General features: G+C 38.9%; 1 long non-coding RNA gene across 1 annotated transcript in view; it reads left to right on the top strand.

Moving 5' to 3' along the window:
• The window catches only part of LOC115302511, a 31,852-nt gene extending 13,247 nt beyond the window's left edge, over positions 1–18,605 (top strand). Inside the window, exons 2-3 of the long non-coding RNA XR_003913508.1 lie at positions 12,369–12,471; positions 18,504–18,605. This is a non-coding gene — a long non-coding RNA (uncharacterized LOC115302511). The remainder of the gene's footprint in view (positions 1–12,368; positions 12,472–18,503) is intronic.
• Positions 18,606–18,984: the final 379 nt, after the last annotated feature.

The following is an 18,984-nucleotide window of genomic DNA, read 5'->3' as shown; positions in this document are numbered from 1 at the left end:
GAGTTGGGGAGAGAGAGGGACGCAAAACTTGAGAGACTACTGAATGCTGAAAATGAACTAAGAGTTGAAGGGGAAGGGGGAGGGGGGAAAAGAGGTGGTGATGGAGGAGGGCACTTGTGGGGATAAGCACTGGGTGTTGTACAGAAACCAATTTGACAATAAACTATTTAAAAAGAATAAATAAATAAAATGAATAAGGTAATCAGTAAAAAAATAAAACACCTCTTTTTCTAGGTAAGCTCATCCATTCTCACAGCTAATGTGCAGCCCCTCCAGAGTCTTGCCAGGGTTTTAGTGCTTCGATACTTGCACCTGAACTCTGGAAGTGCCCTTGGAATCCCTCACTCAAAATATGTGAAGCTCAAGTCTCTTCTCCTTTTGTAACATTCCTCCTCCACCATTTCCTAGTGAGGAGGCCACAATCTGCCTCAGTACAAGGGCCAAAAGCCGCTAAGACGTGTGGGCGCTCCCATTCCTACTCCCACACACCCCCATTCATGTGCCAGGTCCTCAGTTGTCCATCGTGACAGCATCTCTCAACTGCCTCCCTGTCCCCATTCTCACAGGTGCCCCCTTAACCCCTGTCTAGGTGGAGCTTACTCATTTTCCCACAACCAATATCGATGTGCTCCTTCTCATTGCTAAACTTTCCACAAACCCAGGGACCAGCCAAACACACAAAACAGCTCTGGTCAAGACACTCCTCTGCTCAAAACCTTCAAAGGCTTTCCAAAGTGTATGCATGTGACTTAGCATCGCATTCAAAGCTCTCCAGGACCTGATTCCTCCTAATCTTTCTAGGCTTCTCTTCCTAACCCTGATTACATAGTCTAGATTCCTGGCAAAGTTCACAATTTTCTACTCCCTGCTTCCACTTTACTCCATTAGAGGGAGATTTCTGGAGCCTTCACTGCCTGGTGTTCCCCCACTCAGCCTATTACAGCCGTGGCACGGGGCAAGGCACATCACCTGCCTGTGCCTCTTGTTTGCAATGTGGATAACACGGGCACTGTGAGGGTGAGCTGATTTAAGCACGTAAAACGCTTAGCAAAATTCCCAACATATAGGGAGATAGAAATAATCGTCATTATTGTTATTATTGTGCCCAGAAGGCAGTTTTTTCTCTCTGATTTATTTTTATCCAAATTTGTATCATTTTTTCAAGGCCAAACACAGATGTTGCCAATTGTTTGAATCCTTCTCTTGTCCCCATAACTCAAAGGACAATTTTTCTCCTATGAGATGTCCAGCCACACTCACCTCCACCTTCTTTATGCTGTATACCATTTTCTAACAATTATTTATCCATATATTGTCTCCATAAACACATTATACATTCCTTTTGGAAGCAGGATTTATTCATTCAGTTAATAGTGACTGAGAGCCTGCTCTGTGTCGGATGCTTTGCTTAGCACAAGATTCATCTTTTCTCTCTTTCGTTGCTGCCAGGACCCAGCACAGTTACATAGTAAGCTTGCACTTAACCAACATTTCTATCAAAATAGTGGTTCAGTTGGTTAAGTGTCCAGCTACATCTCAGGCCAAGATCTCACAGTTCATGAGTTTGAGCCCCATGTTGGGCTCTGCGCTCACAACTTGGAGCCTGGAGCCTACTTTCAGATTCTGTGTCTCCCTCTCTCTCTCTGCCCCTCCGCTGCTCATACATGCGCACACACGCTCGCTCTCGCTCTCTCTCTCTCTCTCTCTCTCTCTTAAAAATAAATAAAACATTTTTTAAAACCCAAAGAAAAACCTTTTTGTCAAAACAAATGGACTGTTGTGTCTATTCCATTTATGATTTGGCAAGAACATAAATCATCTCTTTTCCCCCAAACTGGGAGAATGTTTAAGGCTCAATATGGTGAAATTATCAACCTCAGACTATTTTAAGACAAAACTTAAAAGTCCTGTAGTCCTAAAAGCGTCCACCTTTTAAAAATATTTTAAAAGTTCATATTTTTATTTGACAAAATTCCTAGTTTTTGTTCAGACTTAAAGGACATGTGCCGGTTTATGGCATAGGGCTCAGCAATAAAAAGGAATTAACTGATAACACACACAGCACCTTAGACGGATCTCGAGGCCGTTATGCTAAGTGAAAGAGTCAGATCTGAAAAGGCAACGTTCTATATGATTGCATTTATATAACATTCTCAAAGTGACAAAATTATTAGGATGGAGAGCAGATCGATGGTCATCAGGGCTTCGGGACGGTGAGGTGGGGGTGACTCTATGAAGGGTAGCACCAGGGAGATCTCTGTGGTGATGGGGTAGTTCTGTGTATGCTGGGGTGATGCATGCAGGGATCTACACACGGGCTAAAACAACAGAGCTATACACACACGGTGCAGCCTCGTCTATTTCCTGGTTTACAATTGTGCTATAGTTACATGAAGTGTGAGCACTGGGGTTTGCAACTTGCTGTGAATCTAATTATTTCAAAATTCACAGTTAAAAATTTTACAGCTTTAACTTTGGAAATGGCCTGGGCTCTTCTGAGAAATGAAAAAGAATCATCAAGTCTACCAGAAACTCAAAGGGCTGGGACTTCCTTAGACGCATAGGCAACTTCATTGGAGACTCTTCTTATGGGTCCTGATGTCCCTGCTTATCAGAAGTGCTCTTGTCATCATGCATGTCTGTCTCTAGCCCTGTCACTGTTTCCTTCTGACACACACTTGCCTGCTACATGCATGATTTTTGTCCCTTAATTTTCAGCCTTCTTTATGTTTCAGGTGTACTTCTCATAAAGAGTACTTTTTATTTGATCTTAATGCAACTTAAGGATTTATGCATGGGAAGATGTGAGGTGAAGCCATTTACATAGTGTATGTATCAGTCAGCGTTCAACTGGAGAAACAAAACCAGTAGGAAATAGAGATTTATCAAAAGGAGTCCAAAAGGACAGGCTGGAAGTCTTAGGCCTGGGCCGAAGCTGCTGTCACAGCCTGCATTTCCTCCCTTTCAGGAAAAACTCAGCCCTGCTTTGAAGACGTTTCACTGACTGAATCAGACCATCACAGATTTTTCTAGGATAATCTCTGTTACTTAAGGTCAACTGATTATGGGCTTTAATCACATCTACAAAATACTTCATAGCAACATCTCGATCAACGTTTGAGTAATCGGACTGTAGCCCGGTTAAGTGGATAAATAAAACTGACCAAACAGTATATTGTAACCATCAACATGTCTGGATTAACTCCTACCAACTAACCTGGATTTTGTATTTTGTATTTTACCTTTTAGCCAGTTTCTAGTTTGCAAGTTATGAGTTTCCCTTTTTATTCTTTATGTGATTGCCCTTAAAATCTTAAGTCTGGATTTTTCCAGCAAAATTTCAAGTTAATCGTCTCTGTTTACTCAAACAACACAAGGAGAATAGAATTTGCAAATCTTGTCTGAACTACTCCCCACTAACAAAATATTTCATTTTGTATGTTTTAACTCCTACATTATTTTTTTTCACTATTAACCCTCATTTTTATGTACGAATGGGCTTCCTAATGCTCTTCTCATCACTGCCACGTGGTTTCTATTCCTTCCTTCTCGATTCTGTTTCCCTCATCAGAAAGTTCCTTCAATGAATAATAAACTGTATGTCTTAAAATATCTTTATTTCGTCCTCCTTCTTGAGTGATAATTTAGTTAAGTGTGGGATTCTGCATTGACTACTATATTTTTTTCTTCAGACTTTGAAGGCATTATTCCATTTTCTTCCAGGTTATGTTCTTACTGATAAGAAGTCCTTTGTCAACCTTATTGTTTTTCCTTACAGCTTATCTATCTTATCACTTCTGGTGGTTTTTTAAATTTCTTCTTTATATCTGATAGACTACAGTCTTCCACTCTGTGTGTGTGTGTGTGTGTGTGTGTATGTGTGTTTCCTTCAGTTTGGGATTTGGTGTTCAACTCTTCAATCTGAGAATTCGTGTCTTAGTAGCAATTTCTCCAACAGCGTATTTACATGTTACCATTCCCACATTCTTTTCCCCCTTCTGGAACTCTTTTAGACACACTGGAGTTTTTTATTCTATCCTTCATATCTCTTGTTGCCTCTTTCTTACCATACATCTAGTCATACTCTCGATTCCTAAATTCATCGTCCAGTTTATCAACTCTTGCTTTGGTCTACTTTGACATGTTGCAGTTCACAATTAGGACAGCAATCTTTTTCATTTCTAGGATATCTACCTGTTTTCGAGTCTGCTTACTCTGTTTTTTCCACGTCTTCTTCTGACATGAGTTCAGTTGATTCCTTTATGTCTTTGAACATTTTTGAAACCACTTATTTTGAAGCTCTTTGGAAACTGCTCTATTTTCTTTAGTTTCTCAACTGGAAATTCTCTCATTTGTTGTGTCTGCTGACTCTCTCTTATGGGAATGGATTTCCTGATGTGCTTCATATCTTTTTACTGTTAGCTTACTTTCAACAGTGGTCCTCCACGGTCATTTCTCAGGGGTGTCCTGGATTGTGGAGGCCATCTGATTGAGCAGGTTAGCATTTACCTCCAACGGCGCCCTGCACATTGACCAACTCTGGACCCCTTCCGAAGTGTTTTATATTAAAATATTTCAGAAATACCACAAGGTATAGAGAATAGTGTGGTGGATACATGTGTAACCATTAATGAGTTTCAGAAACAAAATATGACAAGTACCTTTGAGGCCCCTCTCTTTGTATCTTCTTTCATTTAAAATTTCTTCTCCCCTCCCACCTCCAGAGATAAACACTGCCCTGAATTTGGTGGTTTTTTGATCCTTTGCATATCCAAGTATTCCTCCAAATAAATGCAGTGCTGCCTTCTATATTTTTAAACTTTGCAGAAAGGTATCACACAGTATCCTTTTGCTACTTTTCATCTTCAACTAAAATTTTTATTCCATCACGTTAATACATGAATCTCTCTTTTCAATTTGGTATTATATTCAGTAGCAGGAGTTTACTTTGTATTTACTAATGTATATAATTTAATGATATTCTGCTGTTGATACATATTTAGTTTTCCCCCGTATTTCGCAGTTACCAAAAATGCCACCGTCAACCTTCCTGTACTTGCAGACTTGTGTGCATGTGCAAGAATTTTTCCAGAGAAAATCCCCAGGAAAGGAATTGTTGGACAATGGGGAATCAGTATTGCCAAATAAATAGGTTTTGTCAAACTGTGCTCCAAAGTTACAAATCCTTCATCCCTGCCCCCATGAGTTACAAAAGTCATTTCGCCTGTCTCTTCTTTATCAATTTCTAGAACTATCCACATCTTAATAGTTGTCCTTCTAATGAATTTGAAATCATACCTCCTTATGATTTTCATTTGTCTTTTACTTCTGTGGTTCAGATGAAGCATCTTTTCATGCTTTTACCTTTTGCTGTTTGAGTTTCTCCCTTTTATTCCTGGGTTTTTATTCAAATTCTTTTTCATCTTGATGTGTGGGATGCTTTAGAATTAGCAGGATGCTAATTCCCAGTCTGACTTAACTTTCCCTTTTTTGTGTGGTGACTGTTGGCCCACGAAAGTTTTTATCATAATATAATCAAAGTTCTCAATCTTTTACTTTAACATTTGTGCTTCTTTGCCTTGTTAAAAAAAATCCTTCCATTAATTACCAAAAAATGTCCTTTCACACTTTGAGTCATAAAAATATTTTCCTACTTTTTTTTTTAATTTTAAGGTTTTGCTATCTAAATTAAGCACTTAAACCCACCTGGAATTTATTTTGAGTATGCTGTAAGATAAGATTCAATTTTATTTTTATACATGAGTAATTAACTATACCAGAAACTTTTATTAAATTTTCTTTTTTCTAATTACTTTACAGCCCCACCTCCATTGCATATCAGCTTTGCATTTATGTATAGGTCTGCTTCTTGCTTTTTATTCTGTTCTATTGCTTTATCTGCCCACCTTGTGCTAAGTCCACACCATTTTGATTACTACATTTTTCTAAAAAGATTTTATATTTGACATGGTAAACCCTATTCAAACTTATTCTTCCTCAAAGTTGCCTTAGCTATTTGTGGCACATTGCTTTTCTATATAAATTTTAGGATCAATTTGTCAAGTGCTACCCAAGAACTGTCTATTTTAATTTCAATTGTATTGAAATATCAGTGTAAATTATGCATTTTACACTAGTAATTATGTAATTATATAAATTAGCATAAATAATGATACTGAATCTTCTAAATCTGTGATACTTAGAGTGTGGTTTCTGGACCAGCATCATGTGGGAGCTTATTAGAAATGTCAAATCTAAGGGGCAGTTGGTTGACTCAGTCCAAAGAGCGGATGACTCTTGATCTTGGGGTCATGAGTTGGAGCCCCATGTTGTGTGTAGAGATTACTTAAATGAAAATTAGAAAAGGTTTGCCTGGGTGGCTCAGTTGCCTAGGTATCTGACTTCGGCTCAGGTCATGATCTCGTGCTTCATGGATTTGAGCCCTGCGTTGGGCTCTGTGCTGACATCTTGGAGCCTGGAGCCTGCTTTGGATTCTGTGTCTCCCTCTCTCTCTGTACCTCCCTCGCTTATACTCTGTCTCTCTCTCACAAAAATAAGTAAACATTAAATTTTTTAATAAAATAAAAAATAATAAAAACTTAAAATAGTAATAAATAGAAATGCAGAATCTAGGGGTGCCTGAGTGGCTCAGCTGGATAAGCATCTGACTTTGGCTCAGGTCATGACCTCGTGGTTCATGGGTTTGAGCCCCGCATTGGGCTCTCTGCTGCCAACTCAGAGCCCAGAGCCTGCTCCAGATTCTGTGTCTCCCTTTCTCTTTGCCCCTCCCCTGCTTGCACTCTGTCTGTCTGTCTCTCTCTCAAAAATAAATAAGCATTTAAAAAAAGAAAGAAATGCAGAATGTAGAACCTCACCCTGGCCTTCTGAACCAGAATCTGCATTTGAGCAAAGTTCCAGAGATTCCGTATTCACATTAAAGTTGGGATGCCCTGGTGGAATCCCTAATCCACTATTAATCTACTAAATTCTTAAGAGATTAACTATTTGTTATTATACTTTTATATCTCAAGTTGCTATTTGGTTATTTTTTTTGATTCTCTGATGTATTCCCTGAGGAAACACTCCATCTTTCCCTCCATGTTCTTGCATCCAATCATGTTGTGATTAACCATGAGACTTTTTCTCTTGTCTTTTAGTGTTAACTTTGTTTTTGGTAATTTGGTTCTCTTTCTGGCTATGATAATTCTCACTGAATGTTGGACATTGTACATAACAATAGAAAATTATAAAAGCTCTGGATGATGTCTTTCTGCATAGAGGACATCAATTTTTTCTGGCATGTGCACAGAGTACAAACAGATCCCATTGATGTGGTTGAGGGTTGGCTTCAGGCCCTGCTGGGACAAGGGTCTCTATTTCCAGTTTGCCTTTGCATCAGGGCCCAGCCCTGGCTCCTTGGAGTCAGGAGTCTCCCCTGAAAGCCTGGGATGTTATCCAGGGCTTCTCTATTTTGGTAGGTCCTAGCTCCAACCTCTTTCCCTCCAACCAGAGCCTTTAGTCAAGTTCTGCCTCACAGAAGCTGCTTTCCACTTAGATTCTTGGCACCTTGCCCTGTGGACATGTAGCTTCTTAGGGGTTAAAAAACATCTCTAAGGAAAAGCACATGTCAAATTTCAGGTTTCCTTTTCTGAAGCTCCAACCTATCTGAGATCTGGGCTTCTCGGGCCCTGCCATCTTGGCCACCTGAACTCTAACCTCTATCTCTCCAGCTCAGTGAGACTATTGCAAACCCTAAGCTGCTGCTTTCTGCTTCTCTTCCTTATTCCACAAATTGGCAAAGCCCCTCAGGGGAACAAATGGAGGCAAATGTGATGTTGCCCTCAATGGACCTTACCGATCAAGATCTTGAAGATCTTGAACTCTAAAGTCCTGTTTACTTGGGTTGATCTCTGATGCCTTCAAACAGTTCTTTTTAAAATTTTATCCAGTTTGTATAGTTATTCTTGGTAGTGTGGTTAGTGTTATGCAATCTTTTTCATCATAGACAAGAATAGAAGTCACTTTATATATAATTTTAGTTTATTCTATTTTCTAGATTCTGAGTGGATGCTTGGCTCATTGGTTCTCATTTTTTTAATAGAAGGGTTTAAGGTATGATGTGCTTTATATACCATTGTAGCTGTACTCAATGAATTTGTATACATCATGGTTCTGTTAGTATCTGGTTCTAAATATATTTTTTTATTCTCAAGTTAGTTAACATACAGTGTAGTCTTGGCTTCAGGAATAGAATCCAGTGATTCATCCTTTACATATAACACCCAGAGCTCATCCCAACAAGAGCCCTCCTTAATGCCCATCACTATTTCCCCCCACTTCTATCAATGCTCAGTTTGTCCTCTGTATTTAAGAGTTTCTTATGATTTTCCTCCTGCTCTGTTTTTACTTCATTTTTCCTTCATTTCCCCTATGATCTTCTGTTAAGTTTCTCAAATTCCACATATGAGTGAAATCATGTGATATCTGTCTTTCTCTGATTTATTTTGCTTAACATAATACTCTCTGATTCCATCCAGGTTGTTGCCAATGGCAAGACTTCATTCTTTTTCATTGCCAAGTAGTATTCCATTGTGTGTATGTATGTACGTATGTATGTATGCATGTATAAATACATATGCTGCTTCTTCTTAATCTTTTCATCAGTTGATGGACATTTAGACTCTTTCCATAATTTGGCTATTGTTGATAGTGCTACTATAAACATTGGAGTGCATGTGCCCTTTTATATCAGCATTTTTGTATCCTTTGGATAAATTCCTAGTAGTACAATTGCTGGATCATAGGATAGTTCTCTGTTTAATTTTTGAGGAACCTCTACATTGTTTTTCAGAGTTTACACCAGTTTGCATTCCCACCAACAGTGCGAGAGGGTTCTCCTTTCTCCACCTATTTGCCAACATCTGTTGTTCCTGAGTTGTTAATTTTAGCCAGTCTGACTAGTGTGAGGTGGTATCTCACTGTGGTTTTGATTTGTTGGTTCTAAATACCTTTAATTGTCTACTAGGATTTGTTCCTTTCCCTATGAGTTATTTGGAAATGAGGTTTTAATTTATCAAATATTTGGGATTGTTTACTTTTCCTCATTGATTTCTAAGTTATTTACACTTTTTTCAGAAATGTGATCTGTATGATATCATTTCTTTGGAATTTACTGGAACATGCTTTATGGTCTTTATGAGGCATGTGTCATGGTTAGTTTTCATTGAAGATCTACAAATGCTTATGAAGAATGTTTATTTCCTGGTTGTTGGGCATAAGCTTATATGTATTTCCATCCATATGTCCAGCATGTTGATTGTATTGTTCAAATATTCTATATTTTTATCAATTTCTACTTTCTAGAGTTATTATAGTGAGTGCTATATTAAAACTTCCAACAAAGACTATGGATAATTCATTTTTTCTATGTAACTCTGTCCATTATTCCTTTTCCATATTTTTGGGTATTCAGATTTAGAATTATTATAGCTTTCTCTTGAATTACATTTTTTATCATTATGTAAATAATATCTTTATGCTCTTGATCTTACTGAGCCTTCTTTCTGTTTCTAATAAAGTTACACATCTTTTATTAGGGTAGTGTTTTATTTGTATATAAATATTTATTGTATAGTATATTATATATAATTATTATATTATTATATGATATGATATACATTATATTATGTAAATATAAATATATTTATCTATATAATATGCATTTATGTGTTTTATTTTTATTTTTCCTTTTATTCTTTGATATTCAACATTTTAGTGCTTTAAGATTTTAGATATAGTCAATTTTTGTTTTCTTAAACTAATCTGACCATCCCTATATTAACCACTGAATTTAGGCCATTTATATTATAACATATATTTGGACCTGTTTATACTGTTACTACATATTTTTATTTCCCTTTTGTCTCCTCCCTGTTAATTTTTTAATTGGCCAAGGTTTTGGAGGAGATTTTTTCTCTCCCGTTTTTCCCTGTACTGTTTGGGAAATTATACATTCTTTATACTATTAGTGATTCCCTTAAAGTTTTAGCAATGGAACATTTTAATTTTGGGTTCTGGGAAGAGATACCCTCAAATCATTTAAAAGGTGGGCCTTCTGTGCCTCTCAAGTGATATGAATCTGCCTCCCCTGCCATGAGCAGGTAGCACAAAGCACATGGGATTCCACTTTCTTTCTTGGGCAATTGTTTTTTTCACTCACAGCCCAGCATGACTTGTGTGCCCCAGTGCCGTTTCTCAGGCTACTGATTTGAGTTTTTCAGGACAGTAGCCAGTTGCTCAGTACCAGCTGCCTGAGTCCCAGACTCCTTCCTACGTCGGGCATTACACTCCCTGTCCCAAGCCACTGGCAGATCCTGCTAGTCCCATGGCCTCTCTCCCATCAATTTTCATGGCTTTAGTTTTCAGTATCCTGCTCATTTATACCATCTTGACATTTTCATCTGCTTTCATACTTATTTTTTTTAATTTTTAACTATCTTATTTATAATTGATTATGCTTGGAGTGGGACAGTGGCCTCCATGTTTAGCTCATTATACCTATTTGTACTTGCTCCATAAATCTAGAAAACTTGTAAAATCTAGAACATTTTCTAATCCAGTTTGGAAGATCCTAAGATCCAAATCCCTTAGCATTGCAGAGCATTCCTACCACTATTTGGGGGACAGGGGGTGGTGGCTGTGTGATGTCACTGGAAATGTGGTTAGTAAGTAGACGGACTACTTCGCTAGGTGTCAGGAACTTCATGTCTTAGTTCTGGTTCTGTATCTGACGTGATTTTTCGTTCTCAAGTTTCTGTGGGATAATCTTGTTGCCTCTATATAATATGGCTAGTAATGCTTCCATGTACCTCCTATTTCAAAGAATCCCCCGTGAATATTAAATGGAAGGTTAAAAGATTGAATTATATAAGTGAAAATCCTTAATTTTTAAGGAATGTCTCTAGACAGGTGATTATTGCTATTATTGTCATTATCAAAGACTAGTTATATACCATAAAGGAGTAAAGAGCTAAAATTCCTGGAGGGGTAAAAACAGTATCTCAGCCAGCCTACGGCTTTGAACATAGTGTCCTGAACAGAAAAGATGCTTAGAAATTATGAGTAGATCAATGTCCAGCAGAGATCCACAGTGAAATTTATAGACTCATTCTTTTTATTTGTGTTTGAAAGCTAATACATTTAGCTTTAGACCCTATGCCATAATTTGAGGTATTTGGTCAGGAAATATTATCAGAGTATTGCTCCCTAGGGTAGAATTCAGGCAAATCCAAACATAATTTTCAGCTATTGGTAAACACTTAAGCTTTTAATAATGGGTTAAAAAAAGAAAGAAAGAAAACCATTTTACTCAGAAAGAATGATTGCCTTTGATAGCTGAAGTGTAGTAAAGCCTTAAATAATACATTAACTAATTGCTTGTTCTCTCTGATGTTTGCCATTAATGGTTTTTAATTGTAACACATGAATTTTAATTAGTTTTTTTCCTAGAAACCAGAAAAAAGTAAAGGTAAACATGGTGACTGCGATCCCCTCCCAGGAATTAGTTAGGTACACTTTATGTTTTACCTATTTGGATGATATAAATTGAATTCTCTGCATGAGTCCTTCAGACAAGTTCTTTACGACAGAAACCCAAAGTGAGAAAGTTGATTGCACTAGCCACCCTGGGCAGAGTCTTTCTGAACAAACTATGGCCCAGCATTCTCAAAAACGTACTTGTCAATCTCAGTGTGGTTTTGGTCCCAGTGGGATATCGTAGGCACAAGCTTTGCCAGCAGGACAGGAGAAAATTTTAAGATCTCTCCATTATATTTATAGATCTGACCAAAATGTGGGAAGCCATCAGGCTGAGTCTCCAGCCATAACTACCCTGAGTTCACCAGTGCCCATAAGTCACTCCTTGATGGGATGCCAGAGCCTCCATTGCCTCCGAGTGAAGGAGGAATATGATTCACCTCTTGCCTCACTCCATTTGTTTAAGCTCTGCTCTGGTGAAGCCGACCAACACTGCTCTTTCCAGCCCAGCACATTTTTCTAGTTACCCTCTGCCATGGTATTAGAACACCATCTTTGTTTACCACTCTCCTACTCAGACATACACAGTGCCTTCCCATTGTTGAGCCTCTAAATTCCTTTTTCTGCATTCAGAGCCATCCAGTGTGTGGTTCTGGTTCTGGTTCTGGTTTCTCTCTCCCAGGCCTCTGCTCTGACGGCCTAGTTCATGCAGTGGCTTCAGTGTGTTCCATTCATTCCCCTGTGTGCGCCCGGTTGTACCCGGGACTCCTCTAGTAAAAGAGATTTCTCTCTCATGTCCGCTTATCAGAATCCTACTTTCTGTCTAAAAACAGGTGCTCCACTACTTGGAAGGCTTTCCTTTCTGACCAAATTCTCAGCTTTTGAAGAGCTCTACTTGGAACAATGTGAGATGAAGGACACCCTTTAGCCATCCAGGTGAGCCAAATCAATCTAGAATCACCTGGTTGGGGGGTGTTGCAGCCAGATGTCACTCACTTTCTGAATTCTACATCTTTTTCAAAGCTAGTCCAAATTCCACCTTTCCCAGCCCATCTTAATGGGATCTCTTTTTCCTCTCAGTGGTTATAAATCTTGTAGATTTAGATAAAACACATAAAAGATTAAAACTTGCCTATATCAGTATTTCCCAAACCTGAAAAACATATCAACCCCTCAGGTGGAAAAAAAATCCTTTCATATCCCTAATGTTCACTTAAATTATTTTTATGATGATACTTAAAATATCTAACCATAAAATAAAGCACAAGTCCTGTACATTTTTATATCTTATAAAAAGTTGTAGATTAAATAAGACAAAATCTCATAACCAAAATCAAGTTCACAGCATGTCACAATGTCCTTTTGCTGAAATTAATTATGACAGATGATGTCATTTTGCTGAAACTAAATCACCAACAAAAATGTGAATGTGGTTCTGAGTGCCATAGTTCAGGTTCTTCTGGGTTCAACCAATCTGTCGCTTTTTAGCTGATAACTGTGGGCCTGTAACTTCTCTGAGCCTCAGTTTCCTCATCTATAAAATAGATCAGTGGCTTCATTATAACATTATTATGAGATTAAATATACCTGGAAAGTATTTAACTGTAGAACAATTAGGAAGAGTTAAGTGGGATGCCCAGGTGGCTCAGTTGGTTAAGCATCTGAATCTTGATCTCAGGTTCTGACCTCAAGGTTGTGAGTTCAAGCCCTGCATTGAGCTCCACACTGGACAAGAAGCCCACTTAAAAAAGAAAAAAGAATTCTGTTAAATATGCACATAAAGTCCTCTGCATAGTGTCTGACACATGATAAGTGTTAACAACTTGTTACCTTTTATTATCATTGTTATTATAGTAATTACTATACCACTATTCTCATTTTATAATTAAAAAAATAACTTAAGTCCTAGTCAATTAAGTAAATTTCCATTGGCAGTGCAGAGTCAAGATGCTCTGTTAAGAGCCTACAGTATAGAGAGGAGACATTACAGATGTAGGCTTCTTTCTGGTCATAGATTCAGTTTGAGCAATATTCCAAACAGTCCAGAGTGCAATGTTGGTGTTACAAGAATATTTCATTTCATGTTTTTAATTAATTTATCCTCAACCTTGTTCCCAAAAGGATTTGAGACAGTTTTCATATGTGCAATGCGAAAATATGATAAAATAATCTGAAAGGGGAAACAAAGAGCAAAAAGAGAAGCTAGTAAGAAAGTCAAGGTTAAGATCAGTTAGACATGGTATATGTTTCAATAAAGTCACTATAGGTAATGCAAAAATGTCAACTTTATTTTAATGTTTACTTATTTATTTTGAGAGAGAGAGAGAGAGAGAGAGAGAGACTCAAGGAGGGACAGAGAGAGAGGGAGAGAGAATCCCAAGCAAGTTCCACGTTGTCAGCATAGAGCCCAGTGCAGGGCTCGAACCCATGAATCTTGAGATCATGACCTCAGTCAAAGTCAAGAGTTGGATCCAACTTTTCAAGGAACTGAAGCATAAGGGATTTTTCTCCTATGAGTCCTCAAATAGGACTATTTGATGGGGTGGTTTTGATTTCAACACCATTCTTGCTTCAACTCAGTTGTGAGTTTCATGCAAATGGTAACTGCTACATTCTACAATACAAGTAAGTAACATAATGCCAAAGATAAAGACAGTAGAAGTCTCCTTCCACACCAGGATAGACTGCTGCTAACGTAGAGGGACTCTCACTTTTTGTGAAACTTCCATAGACATCACTTCTTTCAGCTGGGCCTTTGGTAAATACTGAATAACAGATATTTTTAGGCTGATAAAGATAAAAGTAGCTATATTTTGAGTGATTCCTATGGCCAAATCACCTAAAATTTTGTATTGCTTATGTCTAATGGTATTGACTAACATTTATCTGGTATTTTCCATGTGGGAGGTTCTATGCAACTCTGACTAGTTATTGCAATGTATCCTTCAGCTCTCCTATTTTACCATGAGGAAACCAAGGCTCATAGAAGTTATTGAACTTGTCTAGAGTCACAGAGCTAACAAGTAACAAAGCTGGGATTTTAAGGATTCCAACACAGGTCTATTTGAACAAAACTTCAATGTTCTTAATCACCATCTCATTGCTACAAAGAATAAAGAGTACAACCTCTTCTTTGGGCTACTGGGGGGAAACAGGAGGGCACGACTAGGCAGTTTAGTCCTGTTTTTGTATATCTGTCTGCTGAGTTTCATTATAGTGATGATTACAAACATTTGTTGAGCCTGCTATGCAGCAGACACCGTGCCAAGCATTTTAATTGTAATATCTCATATCATCGACTACTCTGGAAATTAGGTACCAATATTATTATCCCCATTTTATAGATGAAGAAACCTGATTCTTAAGATTTAGTAACTTAGAGTCACACAGGTAGTGGTGGCAGATTTAAACACAGGTCTAATTGTTTTCATGGCTGGTCCTATTATGCTGCATTACTGCTCAGAAATGTGCAGAAAGCTGTGGGAAGGTATTATCATTATAGATCTTCGTATGTCCCAAGTCATCTGGTCATGCCACTGTGGGTACTTGGAAACCTTTTGTTGCCTGGCTGACCTACCAGGAACACCACACACGGGCTGATGGCTATATACTAATGGTGCATATAAAAGGAGGTAAAAGGTTTCGGATGCAATGGTGATAGGTGATAGATGGTACACAGATAGATAGATTTTCTAGTACCTCTTGACTCAGATATCCTGTTCACGTGTGTCATCTTCTAAAAACTTGACCATCATAATTATTGCCCAATTCGCCAAAACAGCATGCTCTTGTGGTAAGGCGAAAGAGTATAGATTTTGTGTCAGTAATTTTGAACTGGGAACTTTTTCTTTTCCACAAACAATGTAATTTTTTTCTCAATATTTTTAAACAATGGAGTCGTATGATAAAAAATTACATTTGGTGCTCATTTTATCAGGAAATGAGTCCCAACTCTTCACCTCTCTTAGTAAGTGTAGACCTGGCCAAGTTGTCCTCAAACATCCTCTCCCAGCCCTGAATGCCAGCCAAGCTCCAGGGCAGAAGGTAACAGATTTCCAGAATGAAACCTTTCAGCAACAGCAGCCAATCATGTGGGAGTGAAGGAAGCAGTCTCCTACAACTGAAACCACAAGGGAGTTAGAACAGGAGGCAAGATAATTACCTACCTGGCCAGCAGCCAGGGAAGCAGCCCGGGCCTCTTGTGAAAATGCCGTGGGAAATGTAATGACCACATGTGGTAAGAAGGACCTGGGTTTCCTACCTGATCTGATAAGCAAGGTCAAGGCAGGACGCTGATCCCAGGAACAGAAGGGACTGGTATTTATTATTTATCCAACACTGGCAGCCAGGCAGCTTCTGCACAACACGAGGATCAGTCTGAGCCCCTACCTTGGGGTTTAAAGTTATTCTATGGGGACCTAAATTTCTTCAGTCCTAATGCTCCCCATTTCTTAAGTGTCAGCCTTGCAGTTCAGGGGTCCTTAGTGACATGTGAAGGAGTGGGAGGCAATGGCTTCACAGATATTGGAAGTTTACTCTGTCTCCTCACACATTAATTTCTCTAAGCTTTTCTTCCTTTCTCTTTCCTGATCCCCCCAAGAGTGCACAGGGGACTACCTTGGCGGGGGAGATGCATCTCTGCCTTAGCACTCACGTCACTGACCTGTGAACTCCTCCCATTAGACTGGAAGTTTTGTACAGTCAGGGACTGTTCAGTATTTTATTCAGAAGTGGTATCCCCAGTGCAATCTGTCTTCTAGAACACATGGCTTCTGTGATGCAAATGAACTTGTACACAAATCACAGGTAGGGATATGATGTCTGCATAATGTGGACGTCTCAGTGGTTTGCAGACAGTTTGCTCTAACACTTTACTTGTTTGTGTCCAAATGCAGACTAACCCAGCAACTCAAACCACGAAAGAATACAGTACTGAACCCAGGGCCAAGGGCCTCAGTGTGTGCGATCCTGTTTACCCACTCACAGACCTTTAGGCTTCCTGCCTAGATCATTTCAGCCCATCTACTTCCACTGGGTCACTTGCAGATTCCAGCACCTGTCAGTCACTTTCTGCGTCTCTCTGACTGAGGGTATTCTCTGGCTTCCAAGAAAGATTGCTTGGTTTGCATATTAAGTCAAGAAGTGCCAAGGAATTAGTGGCCCAGGAGTGATCTGCAGCCTGACAGGGTCCCACTTGGGGGCTACATCCCAGTTACCCATGGTGGTTCTTCTGCTCACTGATGCCACTTAGTAAGGTGAAGCGACTTTCCTTCCTTCCTTATTTGTCTCACTATCCTGCTCCCTCTTTGTTCTTCCTGGGATCACCTCCCAGTAGACGACTTGCACCAAAATCCTGATCTCAAGGTCCGTATGTGGGGAAAGCTCAATAAGTATGCCTCATTCTTCCTCTTGACCCCATCTTCATGCTATCTTGCAAGCGCTCTGGTTCCAAAACTGCCTAGGTTTTGAGTGGTCTGATCCAATCTAATTTTACCTCCAAGTCCTGTTATCTTCCTAGTGTATGAGTTTACAGAATATGAGGGTTTTTAGGAAAGTGTATATTGTATTACAGCATAACCATCTGTGTTTAGCTGTAAAGTTGATCAATAAATATTTGGTGAGGGGCACCTGCCTGGCTCAGTTGTTGCAGCATGGAACTCTTGATCTTGGGGTTGGAAGTGTGAGCCCCACATTGAGTGTAGAGACTACTTAAGTAAATAAAGCAAGTAAATAAATAAACAAATATTTGGTGAATAAATGAATAGATGAATGGCTAAATAAGAATTCTAGTTGTCCCACCTAACTTTAGAGAAGCCACAATTTGTATGTGAGAGAACCTTTCGTTTATAGCTAAGACACCAATTCCTATGTCCACCAATATTTTGAGCAGTGTTTTCATTATGATGATTACCTATCTTATTGGATTTCATTGTGTAACATTAAGGTATAGGAAGAAACCTTTAAATGCTTAAGGAAGGAATATATCCAAACAAGAACTTCCCTTACAATTTAAATGTGTATAATTCATTATCTCTAGCTACATATTTATTTCCCTAGAAGCACTACAATGTATAAATTGGATATTGGCTATTTTGCTGCCTGCATGTAGATTGTTCTTATTCCTGTTATTTCTAAATTTTAAACATTGTTCAGTGACAACATGCTATCATAAAGAGTACAGTCAATTTATACACTTTAAATAAATATATTTCAGCCAACAGGATTAAAATGATCCACTTAACTCCATAGAGCAGTCAGTTAATCAGCACATAGGGAACTGATTAAACATATTTTATGTGGAAAGGACTACACTATAAATCGTGGGGAGATACAGAAAAGTAGAAAATGATCATAATTTAGGTTTTTTATGGTGACTTTCAAATATTCTGCCCCCTGGGGGCACCTGGGTGGCTCAGGCGGTTAAGCATCCAACTCTTGATGTCGGCTCAAATGATGATCTCATGGTTCATGAACAATGGAGCCCCATGTTGGGCTCTTCATTGACAAGGAGGAGTCTGCTTGGGATTCTGTGTGTGTGTGTGTGTGTGTGTGTGTGTGTGTGTGTGTGTGTGTGTGTGTCTCAAAATAAATAAATGAACATCAAAAAATTATTCAGCCCTCTGTGTCCAGAAGTGTATGCAAACCCCATTTTGAGGGTTGAATGATGTGGTACCCATAATAAATAACATTCTCCATCTTCAAAGGACTTTCATTTGATGGGGATGATAGACACAGATGGGAAGGACACCAAGTTGAGAAGATGATGGAAGCAGCACAGACCACTCTCCTCCCAAACTCTGTGCCCTGTGTTCCTCAGGGTTCTTTGGGAGCTGAGAGGAATACAGAGTGTGGGGGCCTAGGACGTCCCAGAGCTCCACTTGCTTTTTCAAATTGGGCTTATACATAATATTTCTTTTTCTTTCTTTCTTCTTTCTTTCTTTCTTCCTCTTCTTCTTCTTTTTTTTTAGAGTTTGCTGCCTGGGGAAATGTTGAGGACCACGGACAGAATCAATGGGAACAATGAATTGGGGGAAAGGGCTGGGGCCTGGGCACCTCTGTGAGCTGTGGTTGTGTAGGTAAAGATCTGATGGGGAACAAGGATAAAGAGACTTGGGTGAGCCTTGAAAGAGGGTTGAAGTCAGGAAAGTGAAAAGAAAGAAGTCAGGACCAGTAACAAGGCCCATCTTTATAGATACATCCAAAGACAAGGACATGGAATTATAGTTAGAAAGTTAATGCTGTGCCCTCCCCAAACACCACACCAAACCAAACCAAATCAAGCCCCAAATACCTACCACCTGAAATATCTAGATATCTAAGGCCAAGTGTGCTTAACCGGAGTTTTGCAACAGTTTTCAAATATTACAAATATTTTCATTTTGTTTATAATCACTCCTTCCCTGAAAGCAATGGGCAAAAAGCAGTGGTCTGGGGAGCCGGCCTTTCCTG

The sequence above is a fragment of the Suricata suricatta genome, chromosome 9 (genome assembly GCF_006229205.1).
Source record: "Suricata suricatta isolate VVHF042 chromosome 9, meerkat_22Aug2017_6uvM2_HiC, whole genome shotgun sequence".
NCBI lineage: Eukaryota > Metazoa > Chordata > Mammalia > Carnivora > Herpestidae > Suricata > Suricata suricatta.
The sequence above is the reverse complement of the archived record's forward strand: the minus strand, read 5'-3'. Positions and strand labels throughout refer to the sequence as shown.